This window comes from Amphiprion ocellaris, chromosome 11 (assembly GCF_022539595.1).
Source record: "Amphiprion ocellaris isolate individual 3 ecotype Okinawa chromosome 11, ASM2253959v1, whole genome shotgun sequence".
Classification (NCBI taxonomy): domain Eukaryota; kingdom Metazoa; phylum Chordata; class Actinopteri; family Pomacentridae; genus Amphiprion; species Amphiprion ocellaris.
The window spans coordinates 6,516,475-6,535,298 of NC_072776.1; the positions used below are offsets into that span (position 1 = coordinate 6,516,475).

Here is an 18,824-nt window from a genome sequence, read left to right on the forward strand (position 1 = left end):
TTCATTCACTTTTTAGCCTCGTATACCAATCTCTCTACATATTCTGCCTTTGTGCATGTGTGAATGTAAGCATGCATTGTCTGTCTGGATATGAGTGTGTGTGTATAAGTGCAGGGTTTTCTAATAGCAGATTGTGTTTTGCATATGTGTGTTATGCAAATGTTTTTCACTGTATATACATATTCATCACTGATTTACAAGGCAACGTGTCCTTCTCTAGCAGTCCGTTCATAGAAGTCCTGGACAGAAAGACCTTTTTACCTTGTGCATTTAAAGCTTTTTCAAAGGCTCCTGTTATTTCAGCACTACACACCACTATTGGTGTTGTGGAGTGATTAAAGAAGGACAGCATGAGGCATTGAAAGCTACGCTGAATGTGAATAGAAAGAAGAGGATGAATGATTTTTTTTTCTCCCATCGCCAAGCCATCAATTATACATAACTTCATCCCCTTTGAGTAAATCTACCTATTTAAATTATTTGACATTCTAGGCTTTCTTGCATAAGTGTGATTGCATGTGTGTATTTGTGTGTGTGCATGTTCTTATGTTTCTACTGGTGTTTATTGAAAAACATGGGGGAAAAAATCCTTTTCTTTGTTTGCCAAAGGTGCTTCTGCTCTTAGATGACCTTGTGCATATGGCGATGGATAGTCAGTGTTTTTCCATGTTGTCTCACTCGTTCAGTGACCTTCGTTTTCCTCCTTGTTTTACTCTTAATACAGGAAGCTGAGTGAAAGTAGGAGAAAATGCTTTTTTTTTTTCTCTTTGTGATTCCACTGGGAGTTGCAGAAGCAAACTTCCTCTGTGAAACAAAGCAACAATGCAACACCGACAAACTTGTTTTAGTGTATCGGTGAGACGACTCAACTGCTGACATTTGTTTGGCAATTTGTTGCTAACCAACCACGACTCCTATAGAAACTGCTTATGGAGAAAATGTGTTTTGAAGAATGTAATTGCCACTACAGTAAATGTTAATACTTAAAGGGGATCTCAACTGATTTTACACATCAAAGTCTTCTTTTACCGGCCTTGGGGAGTAGTACTGCATGTGAAAATATTAAACCAGACCCTTTGTGGCTTTACAGGGAGCTGTGTGATGTCTGATAACATGCCTCATGACTGATAGGATGCGGACTCAGAGTTAGGTGAAGCCTAAAGTCTATGATTTTGAAAATTAAAATAAACATCTGGGGGTGTTGCGTTAGAAAAAAGTGAGCTTAGCAGACCTATAACCTGCTTCTCATCTCTGCTTGAGGCTAGTGGTTTGTGGCTTTAGTTGCTGCCCTGCAACCTCTGATCAAACTGTCAACACTCATCTTGCATGTTTTAGGGCCATGTGGGTGCAGAGGTTTGACGAGAACAATGCGGCGAATAAAAAAGGCATCATCTCTGGTTCTGCTTCATCAACTTTAATCCCCTTTTAAACTGCACACTCTAAATTTGACAAGGTTATAATAGCGCAATGCTAAATCACCAGAGCACTCTTTTAATGTCGTTCCAAAAACATTCACTGAGAACATATTTTATTCATTTTTTTCCCACAAACTGCACTTTTTGTTCGTGGCTTCGCGGCACATAATGAAGGTAAAGGAAAGATTGTTGACGTGACTTGAAGCATGAGAAACAAAGATGTTTCATTTTTAATGGAAACCACAGTCTTTTCTGAGTCCTAACCACACTGGAGACCCAAACACCAAACCTCTGCAGTCCTGCACTTTGTGTTTTTAGGCCAAAAGTATTTCTCACAAGAAATTAGTTGCATGTAAACACGTTTTCTTTAGGACAGTCAATATTTAACTGAGGGACTTTTGAAGTCCATAGGATATATCTTCCATACATTTTTATTAACAATAAAAATGAATGTATTTTTATGTTCATTATGATCATATCTTTACAAATTCTATAATTATTTATTAATCACTTATTAATAAAAAATGACTGGATGTCACTAAAATGTCAACTAAATAACCGTCCGAGAATAACAACCACCTTCTAATGAGCTAAACAATAATAAAATGAGCTTATTCAAAAATTGTTTTGATTGTGTTCTTTTTATTAAGTTGAGATAATCATGACATATTTTTATGTGGAAAATAACAAATTGTATCTGTGTCTGAGAAATCACCTTCAACTAAGTTCCCCATTACAAAAACACCTCTCAAGGAAGTGTGTTAATTCCAGATCACATGACTTGCTCCACATGATGTCATTTCCTCCTGAAGAAAAGACTGGCCAGACTCCAAGGCTTTCTGAGTTATTTAATATAAAGTAGTGTGTGAGTCAAGTGTGGATTTATGGCATGTCAACAGGTTTACTACAATATCTTTAAAAATAACTTTCAATTTCAATTTTACTCAATTGTATATATAATATTTTAGAAGAATCTTTCTGTAAAAATACCATGTGGTGTTTGGTTATAGGCGGCCATGTTGATTTTAGGCCTGAAAATAGCAAAAATGTCAACTATGATACCTGTTAACTATGTTACAAAAAGTCCCGCAATTATTTATTGACCCAGGACAGAGTTGTAAAAAATGCATCAAATAAATTACAATTAACATTTGACATCCACTTTCCAAACCTTGACCACCCTCTTCATTGTGACAGGCTTTTTTTCCTTCTTCATGTCCACATCCGAAACAACATATACACAATATATTAATAGAAAAAATGCAACGTTTCCAAGAGCGGCTTGATTGATATCCAAAAGCTGATCTACAGTTCATCCATTGTGTCATCTGCACACACACGGCTGCACATACACATACACACACACAAGCTGAACAAGTTGTTGTGGAAATGAAAGAAACATAACTGTAGCATGAATCTTCCTTTGCAGCTAACACACACACACACACACACACACACACACACACACACACACACACACACACACACACACACACACACACACACACACACACACACACACACACACACATATACACTCACCCCAGTGCAGATATGTGTGAAAATTGAAACACTGACTCATATTTACATCACATTTCCTTTCACCATGTTCTGGAAGCAGCTGGGAGAGAAGATGAGCACTTATGCAGACAAACGGTTTAATCTCTCCTCTTGCCGAGACGTCCAACAAACAATTCATGCTCCCTCTCTTCCAGCCATTAGTGTAAAAACCGTGTTCTTCCACCACTGATTTAAATTCATGCACTGCGCGCGCACAAACGAGCGAACCGTGCAGTATTCAGAACAGAGGTATTAGATCCTCTGATGTCTCTCTGTGTTCTGCCAGAGGCTTTCGAAGAGGCATCTCAAATATTCACAAACATCCATCAATGCCTGAAAGGATCAGAAACTAGCCCCAGTCACTAAGAAGCCCACACACTCAAATCCCACACACACACAACTACACCATACACATTCAATTAATTTCTTTTTTTTTTTTTTTTTGGCTTCTAGAGTTTTCTTTAATCACAGTTTTTCTATCATCTCTTTCACTGAGGCCTGCAGAGGAAAAGCATGAGTGGGATTCAGAGGCAGCTTGTACTGAGTGTGTGGGTAGAGGAGGCAAAAAAGCAGGTCCCCACAGCGTAAATCATTCAATTTTAGGGTGAAGTTTGGGGTAAGGGTTAGGATAAATCGCCTTCACGTTAAATTTTTTACAGCTTTCTTGCTGGGTCCTATTAGTAGGAATCACTTATTCCCACCTTCAACAGTGGACTTGACCTTTTCACAGTGGAGAAAAAGGACAACGAGGTGTTTCAGAGGCGTCTAGGATGGATTTCAGCTGTGACACTTTATGCAAGAAATGTGATGTGGCCTCGTCAAATCTCTTCAGATGCTTTCAGATCCATCACATTGTGCTGAAACAGTTTCCTTCATAACCTAAACTCCCATGTAAGACATTATTAGAAACACCTCAGAGAGGACTGATCTCTAATACCTACTATCAGAAAATGACTGCCGTTGATCATGACTAAAACTAAATGAGAAAATGAATTAGAGCACACGTTGAGGCAGACTTTTTCGATCTGAAGCTCTCCATAGTATGCTTTTAGTTGGAGCAGGGAAGTTCAGATATTTTCAGATCACGTCTCAAGATGCATCCATTGTTTTTACCTACAAGCAGACTTAAAACATACATTTTGGACTTGTCAGATTTAGAGATTTTTGGTGCTATGATCTCTTAGTTAGACATTCTCAGAGCACAAGGTACAATTATGCCCTCTTCTGGCAGTTTTTGGAGCGCCAGCCAAACCAACAGATGGTTGACAAAGGAGAAAACTGAACATATAGCAAGGGGGATCTGGGTGCATTGTTATGCTGTGGAGGACACTTTTCTGGCTTGGTTAAGAGAAACTCGTCCCTCTAGAGGGAAAGGTGACTGCAAATCAATACAAAGTTGACCTGAGTGATCACTTTCATCCTGTGATTAATATTTCTATCTTGATGAGATGGCTCTCCTCCAGGATGACGGTGCCTCCATCCAAAGGGCACGAGGGGTGAGTGAAGGATTTGATGAGTATGAATATTATTTTAATCAATGCGCATCTTAACTCAGTTGAATACCTCTAAGAGATTGAACTGCTTTCTAACCATATCATCAAAACTTCCAAATATCTACTGGGGAGAATTGTGTTCCATCGCTCCCTTATAAGACATATTATGATGTTTTTTCTTTAAACTTGTAACCCATCTGTACCTTAAATAGCACCGCAGAAAAACAGATTATTGTTTCGAACCACTCTTTTTACCTCACCATGTCAGACTGAATGAAGAAGCTGATGCACTTTAGAGGATGTAATTATGATTTTGCAAAGAAAATGCAATCTTTCATATCAGATTTTAACAACCCGTGTTGCCTCCTGAATGAGATTCAGCTGTCTAATCTAATCAGTTGTATTCACTCCTCTCTCCTTACCCAGTCTGTCTAAATTATATTGTAGCTTTACAGGGAAGCTGCTGTATTATAGAATGCGACTGAATTGGACATTAAGGCTACCCTTTTGGATTTTAGATATACTTCCTAAATTCTTACTTGTTTCTCTTTTTGTCCATCATTATTTGTCAAATATGAACAAAAATGTAAATACTGGAACTTTAAATCCTGTATGTCATTGTATGTATATTTCTACAAACATAAATGCCTCCGCAAAATAACTCTAAGTCAGTGCAATTACCCCTGAGAAGATGGAAACAACACCCTGTGCTTGTGAAACTGTGTGGTTAAGGGTTGAGGCTAGACGCATCCTCTAGTAGCTGCATATGTGTGTAGGTGGGTTCCACAGAATCAGATAATATGATCATGCTTAAGGGCTCCTGTTTCACTATATTATGCACAATATTGCTCTGTCCTCATAAATTCCAAGTTGCAAATATCAAACAGAGTGGAGGACGGATAATGATTGTAATCAAAACGGGTAATCAGCCCTAATCACGGCTGTGTTCAGAGACAGACGGTTTGGGGACGTTTCTCTGCCCTTAATGGAATCAGATTGAGATGATGCTGGAAGGACGCATACATTGTTAGTGAAAGGCCATGTTCTCTTTTTCTGCTTGTTAGCTGAGGCTCTACTCACAATGGTGAATATAACCAGGGGCACCTGCTGGCTGCTGCTGCCAAAGACCTCATTCACTAACCAAGAATTTGGACAAAAGAGGCCCCAGGGTTTGCACACACACATACACACTAGTGCATATGACATAAAGACACATAACACAACAAATGCATACAATACGGCATATGGAAAGGGAGGGGAAGTGAGTGCAAATGTGTGCGTGCAGCTTGTCACATCACAGATATAACACCGACAAATGCACCTTCATAGAAGTGCGCCCACACACACATATAATAAATTCGAGGAAAGTGCAAAACCAATAGATATTTATTTCTAATTTAGGCAAAAGTAAGTAATATTGCTCTCAAAATGTTCCAAAATGAGCATTTGCAACAGTTTTCCACATGACATTTATAGCTGAAATGTTATCAGAAGCCCTTGGGTTGCTTTAGTTTATCCTTCTAAATGGAAAGCAAAGTGAAAAGTTCAGCAGGCTCCATCCAGACACCAGGAAGGAATGACTGCAGCTCTTGCGGTGCTTAAACAGCTGATGAAATATTATATTATTACCTACGCGTGTCAATCTTATCTGATGCAATCCTTAAGAAATAACACCGTATAATACTGAGAATTGGATGACATTTACGGTTTAAAAGAGTGATGCCCTTTCTTTGAACATCAGGATATTGGAGACACATTTAAATAATGTTCCTTCCATCTGTCAGGCAAATTGATGAAGCTTGTTTTCTTTCCAGCCCTCTACAGACCTTCAGTAAGCCTGCACCCGCTAAACAGATCTTCAGCCTGTAATCAAATTCTGCTCCATCAGCTCTGCATTAATGGAGAAAGAGAAGGAGAAACCGGACAAAGTGACAGAAAAGAAGTCTGTATGGCAACAGTCTGTAATACAGCCCACAATTCTGAATCAGGTAACAAAAAGTACTTAATGGTTTTATTGGTAATTTAGGCACCATGGATGAAAATGTAAGAATTTAGGGAACAAGTGAGTAGCAATTTAGAAGAAATGAGAAATAATTCACATGCATCTGCCAGTTTATTAGGTACAGATAGGTCAAACTAACTCAATCCAATAGAACAAAGCTGCAACAAAATCTCAGGATAATAATAATACTCCTGTTAAATTTTTTTTTTGATTATTTTGGAGTGGTTGTAATTTTCTGGCTACTGCTGTTGAGGTGTGCATATTTATACAATGACAAGAAATTGTCCATCATATAGTGTTCAATGGTGCACCAACCTTTCCAATTGTTACAACTGTGATAAATATTTATCACAACAGTACAGTAACATAGACTACCAGTCAAAGGTTTGGACACACCTTCTTATTTTATGATTTTTCTTTATTTTCATGACTATTTACATTGTAGATTCTCACTGAAGGCATCAAAACTATGAATTAACACATATGGAATTATGTAGTTGTCAAGGGGCCCGGCGGGGTTGAACCCAAAGCGCAGGCACCACAGACGACAGACAGACGAAGCCCTTGTCCACACATAGCCGGGTATCTCACAAAACGAAGATATTTTTCTACGATTCGGCCTATCATCCACACGAAAACGCAGATTTACGTCATCAAAAACGATTCTTTTTAAAAACTCCGACCAAAGTGAAGATTTGCGAATTCTCCGTTTTATGCGTCTGCATGTGGACATCAGTAACCGGGATTTTGCGTTTTGAAACGTCACCGCCTGCGACAAAATATGTTCTTACGTCACATATGCGACCTGTGTTTACATTCGGTAACAGTATGGATGCTCTCACAAGGTTTTGGGCGCTGTTTCTTGTACAGGCGCTTTTTACTTGCTTGTTTTTACAAGCCCAGATACTGCTCCACATTCAACAACACAGGCGAAGGACGACGTTAAGGACGGTTATTCTCCACCACCTTGCTAGGATTTGGGGAACTACTGCCACCTAAAGGTCCGGCATGCTTATGAATGTGCTGAAAAAGGCACTTATGCGGTTAGGTGTGGATGAAGTTTTTTTCTAAAAACGAGGTGGTGTGTACGTAAGTTTTTTTCTAGACGGAGGGGACAGGATATTCGGTTTTACAAAAACCCTGCTACGTGTGGACAAGGCCTAAGACTCAAACAAGGATTTTTATTTAACAGAACCCTAAAAACAGACTTGAACTAACCAAGGCAACCAAACTTCCCACAGAAATCAACAAATTATACTAAAACTAAACAGAGCTCTGACCTAATCAAGAAATAATCAACAAAAGTGGCCACTACGTGAACTAAGACAAAAAACTAAATAAAACGGCCTGGCTTACAACCCATATTATGTCCAAACGGGGGTGGGGTGGGGGGGTGGGGTGGGGGTGGGGGGGTTACAGTTAAATTCATTGCTAAGAAATGGAAAAAAAAACATGCAGGAATCTGCCCAGAGCAGAGAACTGAGAGACCATGCAAGAAAGACACTAGTGAGGGTGGCCACCAAGACAGCTATGACTTCCTAAATGGAGCTACAAGCATCAAAGCTTTATGGGAGAGTGACTGTAAATCATAATAAACAAGCTATCATGCAGTCACTGTGATAATAATGTGGCTCATGGGCTACATATAGAAAGAAAGCTGGATGACCATACTTTACTTAAAGCTCGGCAACTTGCACTTTCTATTCATGTTACTCTGAAACATCTGAAATAACTGGTTACATTTACAAAGTTGGGCTGATCTGAACTCCCAGTGTTTGATGATCCCACCAGCCCCTCTGCCTGAAGCCCTCAAGTGGTTCAAATGGAAAACAAAATGAAAAGTTCTCCTGACTGCATCCTGACACAACTGCAACTCTTGCAGAGCATGTTTACATGACAGAAAGTCACAGCTGATGCAACGTTACATCACCACCCACGCATGTCAGGCTTACCTTATGCAATCTGTACGAAATAAAGCTATAAAGCTGCTTGGGTTGCTACTACTGCACTTTAAGATGTGATGCACTTTCATTGCTCAGCTGTTGCAACCTTTGCTTTGGTCAGGATGGCCAGTTACGCGCAGTTAACGCAGGAGAAAAAGACTGCTATTGCTGCTTTACACGAGGAGGGATGTTCCACCCGTCACATCGCCAAGAGAGTGTCTTGTAATCAGTCGACAGTGAGCAGATTTCGCTCCAAACTCAAGAACACCGGCTCTGCAGCGAGGAAACAAGGAACAGGACGCAAACGAGTCTCTACGGCCAAACAGGACCGAGTTCTGAAGCGCCTGTTCCCCAAAAACCGCAGCGCGTCTTCGTTCGAGCTGAAACGCGAATGGGAGGAGCATACGGGAGTGGTGGCGAGCGCAGTGACAGTCAGGAGACGCCTCCTGAGGAACAGACGCCCTAAGAAGAAGAAGCCCCTCCTCACAGAAAAAAAATAAAAAGGTGCGGCTAAACTGGTGCAAGGAGCATGTGGAGTGGACACCCGAGCAGTGGAAGTCTGTCATTTTCACGGATGAGAAGAGATTCATCCTGCGTGTGGCTGATGGACAGAGTGGAGATCCAAACTCTTTGGAGGTGAGATTCCCGACCAGCCAGCTGATATGGAGCCGCATTTCCTGTCATGGAGCAGGTCGCCTGCAGTTTGTAGATGGATCCTTAAATACCGCTGGATACCTGGCTATACTGGAGGAAAAACTGCTGCCAACCATTAAGGACCATTTCAACCTGCCAAATAAGTGCATCTTTCAGAAAGACTCTGCTCCCTGTCATCGAGCTAAAAGTGTGAATATACCTCCAGAAGTTTATTATGAGGGGGCCAGATGGGGCCACTGAAAATCTTGTGGTGGCACACAAGAACTAAAACCGAATTTCAGGAATCCTACTAAGCTGTTATGGAATATACACTACCAGTAAAAAGTTTTAGAACACCCCAATTTTTCCATTTTTTAAAATTGGAAATTATGCATGTTAATGTCTCATTGTATTCTGAAATGAAAGCATAGAGATTTGTTATTTGTTAGATTTAACTTTCAGACAGTCCAAGGACTGATATCTTCTAAGTTCCTGAGTAGTTCTCTGTTAGTTTGAACCTTTCCACAGAAGCCTTAAAACTTGTGACCATGAGTCTTGATTTCACATTTAGACCATCCATCTGAGTTCTTCTCAGACCTTCACCTGTGGGTTTTTTACAAACTTTGATTCTCTTCACTGAACAGTAAAGTTTGTGGAGATCAGAAGGTAACATTAGTTTGATAAATGCCTTCAACTACTAGTAGACTTTATCTGGAAATCAGTTTTCTGAAATGAGTTCTTAGTAAATCTGTCCACAATCAAACCAAGAACATAGAAAGAGGAAATGTTTGAAGAAACAACTTGATGTTTTCATTTCAGACTAACTGGTGTCTTTTCAAATGTTTTGTCTTTAATTTGATTCTTCTTAAACGTTTAGTTTTGCTTTTTTCTCACCTTTTATTCTTTTCTAATGTCTGATTTGATTTCAAAATGTTTTGTCTTTTTAATGTTTAATTGTTTTTTCAAATGTTTTATCGGCTTGTCAGAAAAAAAAATTTCTTTCCCAATATTTAATTTTTGAAGGTTTTTCTTTTTAAATGTTTTACCACCTTTTAATGTTTAATTTTCTTTTTAAATGCTTCATTGTATTTTCTGTTTAATTCCTATTTGAAGTTTTATTGTCTTTAAGATTTAATTTTCTAATTAAACATTTAATTCTTTAATTAAATGTTTTGTCTTTTTTTTTAGAGATATTTTTTGGCTTTATTTTCACAGGCACAGTGAGAGAAAGACAGAGAGGAAAAGAGTTGGGGGAGGACATGCAGCAAAGAGCCGCGAGCGGGAATCGAACCCGGATCACTGTGTCAGGGACTAATCTCTGTACATGGATCACCTGCTTAACGCGTTGAGCTATACTGATGCCGTTCTGTCTCTTTAAAGGTTTAATAATGTAATTAAATGTTTTGTATTTTTTTAAATGTTTAATGTTCTTCTTGTTTAATTGTATTCTTTGAACGTTTAATTGTCGAAAATATTTTATCTGTAATTTTGAATATTTGTATTTGAAATATTCTGTTTAATTTCATAGTGACATGTATTGTATCATGTTGAATCATCTCATTCAATATTTTGTCTGTTTAATAGCATTTAATGTAATTTAATGTTTAACTATATTAAACAGACAAAAATATTGAATGAGATGATTCAACATGATACAATACATGTCACTATGAAATTAAACAGAATATTTCAAATACAAATATTCAAAATTACAGATAAAATATTTTCGACAATTAAACGTTCAAAGAATACAATTAAACAAGAAGAACATTAAACATTTAAAAAAATACAAAACATTTAATTACATTATTAAACCTTTAAAGAGACAAAATATTTAATTAAAAAATTAAATGTTTAATGAGAAAATTACATCTTTAAAAAAATACAAAACATTTAATTACATTATTAAACCTTTAAAGAGACAAAATATTTAATTAAAAAATTAAATGTTTAATGAGAAAATTACATCTTTAAAAAAATACAAAACATTTAATTACATTATTAAACCTTTAAAGAGACAAAATATTTAATTAAAAAATTAAATGTTTAATGAGAAAATTACATCTTTAAAAAAATACAAAACATTTAATTACATTATTAAACCTTTAAAGAGACAAAATATTTAATTAAAAAATTAAATGTTTAATGAGAAAATTACATCTTTAAAAAAATACAAAACATTTAATTACATTATTAAACCTTTAAAGAGACAAAATATTTAATTAAAAAATTAAATGTTTAATGAGAAAATTACATCTTTAAAAAAATACAAAACATTTAATTACATTATTAAACCTTTAAAGAGACAAAATATTTAATTAAAAAATTAAATGTTTAATGAGAAAATTACATCTTTAAAAAAATACAAAACATTTAATTACATTATTAAACCTTTAAAGAGACAAAATATTTAATTAAAAAATTAAATGTTTAATGAGAAAATTACATCTTTAAAAAAATACAAAACATTTAATTACATTATTAAACCTTTAAAGAGACAAAATATTTAATTAAAAAATTAAATGTTTAATGAGAAAATTACATCTTTAAAAAAATACAAAACATTTAATTACATTATTAAACCTTTAAAGAGACAAAATATTTAATTAAAAAATTAAATGTTTAATGAGAAAATTACATCTTTAAAAAAATACAAAACATTTAATTACATTATTAAACCTTTAAAGAGACAAAATATTTAATTAAAAAATTAAATGTTTAATGAGAAAATTACATCTTTAAAAAAATACAAAACATTTAATTACATTATTAAACCTTTAAAGAGACAAAATATTTAATTAAAAAATTAAATGTTTAATGAGAAAATTACATCTTTAAAAAAATACAAAACATTTAATTACATTATTAAACCTTTAAAGAGACCAAATATTTAATTAAAAAATTAAATGTTTAATGAGAAAATTACATCTTTAAAAAAATACAAAACATTTAATTACATTATTAAACCTTTAAAGAGACAAAATATGTAATTAAAAAATTAAATGTTTAATGAGAAAATTACATCTTTAAAAAAATACAAAACATTTAATTACATTATTAAACCTTTAACGAGACAAAATATTTAATTATAATATTAAATGTTTAATTAGAAAATTACATCTTAAAGACAATAAAACTTCAAATAGGAATTAAACAGAAAATACAATGTAGCACTTACAAAGAAAATTAAACATTAGAAGGTGGTAAAACATTTAAAAAGAAAAACCTTCAAGATTTAATCAAAAAATTAAATATTGGGAAAGAAAAAAAATCAATTTTGTTTTATTTCATAATTACATGTATTGTATCTTGTTGAAATATCTAATTCAATATTTTGTCTGTTTAATAGAATTTAATTGTATTTAATGTTTAACTATATTAAACAGACAAAATACTGAATTAGATAATTAAACAAGATACAATACATGTCACTATGAAATTAAACAGAATTTTTCAAATACAAATATTCAAAATTACAGATAAAATATTTTTGATAATTAAACATTCAAAAAATACTTTTTAATAATAAACCTTTTGAAAAGTTTTATTGTATTAATTATTTTCCCTTTGATTTAATTGCTTTTTGTTATGTAGTTAATTTCTTTAACCTTCTTTTTTGGTCAAGATTTTAACCCCAACCTTAAAAATTAAATTAACCTTTAAATCACAACGAAAATACTTCTGTTGTCACAATCATGAGTTAGTCAATTATTCAGTTTATCAATTCAACTTTATTTGTTTACCACCTTTTACACAGATGACAAAACTAAACAAGCAAAGAGGAAAAAAAACTATGCTAAAACTATGATTAAAACTCAAAAACATTAAACAAAAAAAAGATTTAACATGGTAATAAAATGTGTTGTGTTCAGGGGATGGAGGGAGTTTATTGAAGTCTTCTGGGGCTCACATGGGAAATCATTTAAAATATAAACTTGATATTCAGTCTAAGGAAACTGCAGAGCGACAGAAGAACCAACAATATCTCCTGTTTTCTCCTTTAATGAGTCGACTCTTCTTGTGCTTTCAGAACAAAGAACTACAGACTCTTCACAACCTGCTCAAACTCTTGGTACAGGACCTCACCACACGGGTCAAGAAGGTTTCTGTCTCATTTCTACTCTGAAGCTCACCTTCTCCTGCTCAAACTGCTGACAGATGTTTCTGCTGCTCTAAAGTCTGGTCTCCAGAACTTCCTAAAAACTCTCAAAGGCTCTTCTGCTGCAGGTTGCTTTGTAGAACTGTTCCAGAAAACCTCACTAAACCACATGGAGGGGCCTCAAGATAGTCGTCCAAATGAAACCATACAAAAACCAAACTAGCACAACCCAAACGCTAAAGTCTCCTGCAGCCTACCAGAGAACCTCTGAGAACAGAGAATCAGGACAGGAACTCTTACCTTCTGGACAACCAACGTTGGTTCACAAACCAAAATACAGAATGTGTCTGACCAAAAACCTCTGAAGACTCACTACAGCCAAGATAAAGACACAACTCAGCTGCAGCAAATCCACTAATAACTGCACACATTAGCACCATGTGCTACCTGTGGCTAAAGAACCTCATTTACCAAGACAACTATCCAGTACAAAGCCCTAAAACACACCAAGAAACACATTAAAGACGATTTTACTGCTGGAAGCTGCAAACCAACGCCTAAATAACAAACTAAAGCAACGAAGCCAAACCAGGTTCAGTGGTGAAGAGAAGCAGAGGAAATGTTTGACTGCAGCTAAATAAAGCAGGAAGACACTGAGCTGCTCAGGTGTTCCTGATAACACCAAGCTGCTCAGGTGTTCCTGATAACACCAAGCAGCCACCTGGACAGCCAATAGGAACACAGCTTCCTGGAAGTCCAGAGGGCGGGGTTAGTGAAGGAAATTTAGTTTAAAGTTGAAGCAGAAAGTTAACAAAGAAAGTTGAAAACCACCTTCTGATACCTGAAATCTCTGAGTTTTCACACAAAGAACACCTGAACATGTCAAACTGGTTCCATAGTAGAACCATCATTGTAAAAACGTCATAGTATGGTGTGTTGCTCAAAAAACATTAGGACCCGGCTGTCAGGGGACAAACATGTAAGAAACATGAGAACAGAGAGAACCCAACCAGCAGGTCACAGTTTATCATCCCCCAGTCATCTCCTGAAGTCCATATGGTGAGAGACATCAGTATCTGGTTGTTAATTTACCAGAGGATGCTTATAATCATGCTGCTGTGGTCTGTACTCTACAGTATTTTAGTGACTCAATAAATGCCTAAGTTGTTTTTTTTTTTAATGCTTTTTAGTTTTTAATAAACATTTAACAGCCTATATGTAATCAATAAATGGCCTTTGCCTATCTTAAGAAAAATTCACTCAGAACTCTGATATGTTAACAGTACTAAATAAATCAATAAATACATGCATACACACAAAAATAAGTCAATACATTAACTGTGTTAAGATAAGATTTAGATTTTTAAAAAAAGTTGTTTATGTTTTTGCAGAATCCAGTGTTGCTCACTGGTTGGTCATTTCATTTTGTTAGTTTGATTTCACTGTTTAAAATGATGCCACCTCTTTTCAGACAGAACCTGTGATAATAAAACAATACAACATTTTTAGTTCCGTGTTAATAAAGCACTTAAAGCTTTAAGTATGGCTAAATGCTTTTTTCAAAATTAAATATATCACTCCTTAGGTGGTAGTGGCCCCAAGTTCGGTAAAGTTGGAAAGATATTCACAGATTCACACTTCCAGCATCAATAACTCATTAGATATAGGTTGTCAAAACATAAACGGTGCCTCTTTCCCATTGTTGTAAGGTAGACAATGTGCTACAAGCCCAGTTTTATCAAAAGTAGCTGTCTTTCAAGCTACAGGAATAACATTGGTGTCTATGGAGTGAACAGGGTCCTTCTGCAATTTGCAAAACCACTGCAACAGTAAAGAGAGACAAATATTCAATAACTTCACTCTTATACATTGTAGTGTCACTAAAATCACTGCAGCCTTCAACTGGCTCCTGTTGACAAAGTGTTTTAACAGAAATGTAAATGCTGTAATTTGATTCTTTTAATGAACCATGTAACTTGAATGGATGTGATGCTGGTGTGACCACAGTGCACACGTCTGATGTTGCTCACAGTGGTCCAAGGGACGCTCAGGGAGTTTGTGTGTTTGCTCACACTCAGGAAAAATTACAGGGAACATTGCCTCAGAGGTGTGCTGCTGTCATCAGGGCCAGAGGTAGTTCAGTTAAGTTTGCTCCTGCATGGTGATGTTTACACTGTAAAATGAAAAGACTTGAAGGTTTCCAGTAATATTTCAGCCACAAACGTTATGTTTACCAACAGTGTTGTAGCTTTGCCTTAAATATTAACTGATGTAGAGCCAAGAGGTGACTCCAAGATGCTCTTGGCCCCTTTATGCTACAGTCTTGGCAAACTTCTGGCCACCTCAGACAACCACTAGTGAAGCCTGTTAGAGGGGTTTGGCCATACTCATAGAACTGGAATAAGTGTAAGTGAAAAGAGCATAACTTTGACTGTTTCAAATCTTTTGAAATTAAAAAGCTTGGCATATATGAGTTCTCAAGGTGTATTTCTAAACGTCATACCTGCATAAGTGAACAATAAAAATATCCAAAAAATTTGACTGTTTGGCCTCCAGACATTTGAGATATTAGTTTCTATCAGTTTCAGCCTGGCCACCCCTATAAAAAGTCTGTGTTGCTGACTATTAATAAATATCTTTTGTTTGTTTCTATTTGTTAAACTTGTCATTAAAATAATGTACCAGCATCAAAAAATCCCTTGATGATGAAATTTCTTTGAATTCCATTGCACATCAGTGAGGCAACACTAAATGATAGAAACACAGTTAAAACATTTACAAAAAAACCCCCACAGCGACACAGCACCTCAAACTGTATCCTTTAAAATGATCGTACAGTCTTATCAACACATTTTGAAAACAGTTTCAACAAAAACTGTAAATAACAACATTCACTAAAACAAGAAACATTTACTTTAACAAGCTCAACTGTGAAATTTCAGATTTCAAAGAACTGCATGAGCTCAAGATGTAATTACTCCAAGGTGAATGAACAGAGCCCATTTTACTACCCAGTGTGTATTAAAATGCCACAACCTGAGGAACAGTAACCTAAACTCACACATGCATGTGGTATATATGTACATTTATAATGAATTTTTTTAAAAATTTAAAGTTGTTGATAATGTTCAAGTCAGTGCTGTTGTGAACTGTCCAAATAATAAAGTGTTTTTACAACTTGGCAACATTTTTTTTTGAAACTATGACAGGTGAGTTGCATTATAGTGTCACCACTAGAGGGCATTTACACCAGATTTTGTAGGAAGACTAAAGCTTATTTTTTTAAAAAAACATAAAGACACTCAAATCTTCTTGACAGATCTCTGTGCTTCTTTAGCGATGCTAATTTCATCATACTTCCAGTTACACATTCTGTATTTGCATATGCTGATCTGCTGCTTTGCTGTTGAGTATCAGCAGTAAGAAGAAGGACAGAGGAGATGACAGCATCACCTGCTGGCGCATAACAAAATAAAAGCAGTTCCTCACTGCTCACAGCCTTCTTAGATTTTACGTTTCATGAATGCTTACTGCAGCCATCCTGCCCTGCCTTTTACCATGATCTATACTGGAGTGCATTTCTTGCCTGAGCATAATGACAGACACTGCGACTAGAAAATGACGTAGACAAACAGAAACCTGGTAAAAGCCTTTCAGCAGAACGTCATGCACATTACATGTATATTTCCTGACAGTGTACGAATTGATTTGAAGTGAATTTGTTTCTGACACCTTTGTGAAGGAGGGGAGCTTCCTGTTCCTGTTCTACTTTGATTTTGTCTAGTCAAGAGTCAAGCCCCTCAGTCTGTGTGTGTGTGTGTGTGTGTGTGTGTGTGTGTGTGTGTGTGTGTGTGTGTGTGTGTGTGTGTGTGTGTGTGTGTGTGTGTGTGTGTGTGTGTATGTGTGTGTGTGTGTGTGTGTGTGTGTGTGTGTGTGTACAGAAATAAAGGAAATGAGAGACTCCTCGTACAGTGGTGGAGACTGAGTTTGGTAGACAAACACATACACATATGGACACTTATTATTTCATAGCAGCATGCATGTTCTTACTTCATCAATTGGGTTTCATTTCTATATGAACTTACAAAGGCTGTTTATTAATCCTGTCATTAAGTTTTTAGCTTTTTGAGTGCGACTTTTTCTTTCTAGCTGAAGTGGAGCAACACCATGTGTGACTAGAATGAATGATGCTGATGATCATCAGTTTTTTCTTCACCTTTCAGTTCTTCAGTCTTTGCTGTTTAGATGCTGTGGCTTGACTTTTTCCAGTATTTTAAAAAATGATGCAGAATCTTTCTTCTCGTCTTAATGGGGATCCTTTGTTCATGATATTATTAAGTGTATCGCATTAATAAAAGAACACCATTTCTAATAAATCTTCTCTTTTATATTTAAACTTGGCCGACTTTAATGTGCCATTCAATATTTAGTTGTGCAGCGCTGATATCCATCCATCCATACATTATCTGTACATTGCTTAATCCTCATTAGGGTCACAGGGGGGCTGGAGTCTATCCCAGCTGACTTAGGGTGAAGACAGAGGACATCCTGGACAGGTCAGCAGTCTATCACAGGACGACATATACAGACAATCACACTCACATTCACAACTATAGACAATTCAGAAACACCAGTTAACCTCAGCATGTTTTTTTACTGTGGGACTGTGGAGTACCTGGAGAAAACCCACGTCTACACAGGGAGAACATGCAAACTCCATGCAGAAAGATCTCAGGCGCGAACCGAGGATCTTCGAGCTGCAAGGCAACACTGCTAACCACCGAGCCAATGTGCAGCAGTTCTGCTGAAACAAAGTCAGAATGTAGGTTTATCACCAACCCCTGATTATAAAGACAATATACAGATTAAGAAAAAAAATTCTCCAATATTTTCATCTGCACTATTTTCCATGTGTAATTTGCAATGAGGTCATTCAATGAGGTCACAAAAATACCACCACAACTAAATAAAGTGCACCTGAAGCTAGGGAGTAACCAGAGTTTTAACCAGAGGGCGCCCTCTGAAGTCATGTGACGGGACTACACTCAATTAGATCTGAAATTCAGTAACAGAACTAGACATCAGTCAATAAAATAGGAATCACTGTAGTATAAAAACAGTGGAAACACAGTGATGAAGTGCTTTGTAGAGGAGTTGCAGGAATCAGTCTGAACAACTTCCTTATTCTTGTCAAGGTGGTGGTGAAGACAATGTGAGGTTTCTTATCAGACTTCTGCACAACCAAGTGTGGATGATGGGAGCAAAATCCACAGTGAATTATGCAAAAAAAAAAAAAGGTGATTTTCTTCTAATTATTTTGTACACTGTGCTGTATATCTGCTGGTCTACTACCTAAAACCTTTTGCTCTTTTATGTTTTACACAGTTATTGTATATAGTGTAGTTTTATGACAGCTGGGGATATGTGTCTTAGATTCATGAAGAAGAGGTGCAATGCAGCTAAAAGCAAAGTCAGGGAGCAGTCAGTTAAGCATCTGTTCATGTCCACATGGTCTCTAAAATGTGTCATATCACCTGCACGCTAAGGGAAATAAGGGAAAGCAGTATTTGGGGACAATATCAGTGGAAACATGGACTGCCACTTACACAGCTACCAATGGCTCTGTTGTATTCTGTCATGACAATGTGAGTGCAAACCATGTGCACAGACGGAACCCTG

At 36.3% G+C, this 18,824-nt stretch overlaps 1 long non-coding RNA gene across 1 annotated transcript; it reads left to right on the forward strand.

Moving 5' to 3' along the window:
* Window positions 1-4,253: 4,253 nt before the first annotated feature.
* LOC129350012 (uncharacterized) lies at window positions 4,254-16,897 on the forward strand. Its single transcript, XR_008603207.1, has 3 exons — window positions 4,254-4,471; window positions 6,283-6,456; window positions 13,077-16,897. It is a non-coding gene; the product is annotated as an uncharacterized LOC129350012 (long non-coding RNA).
* The last annotated feature ends 1,927 nt before the right edge of the window (window positions 16,898-18,824 follow it).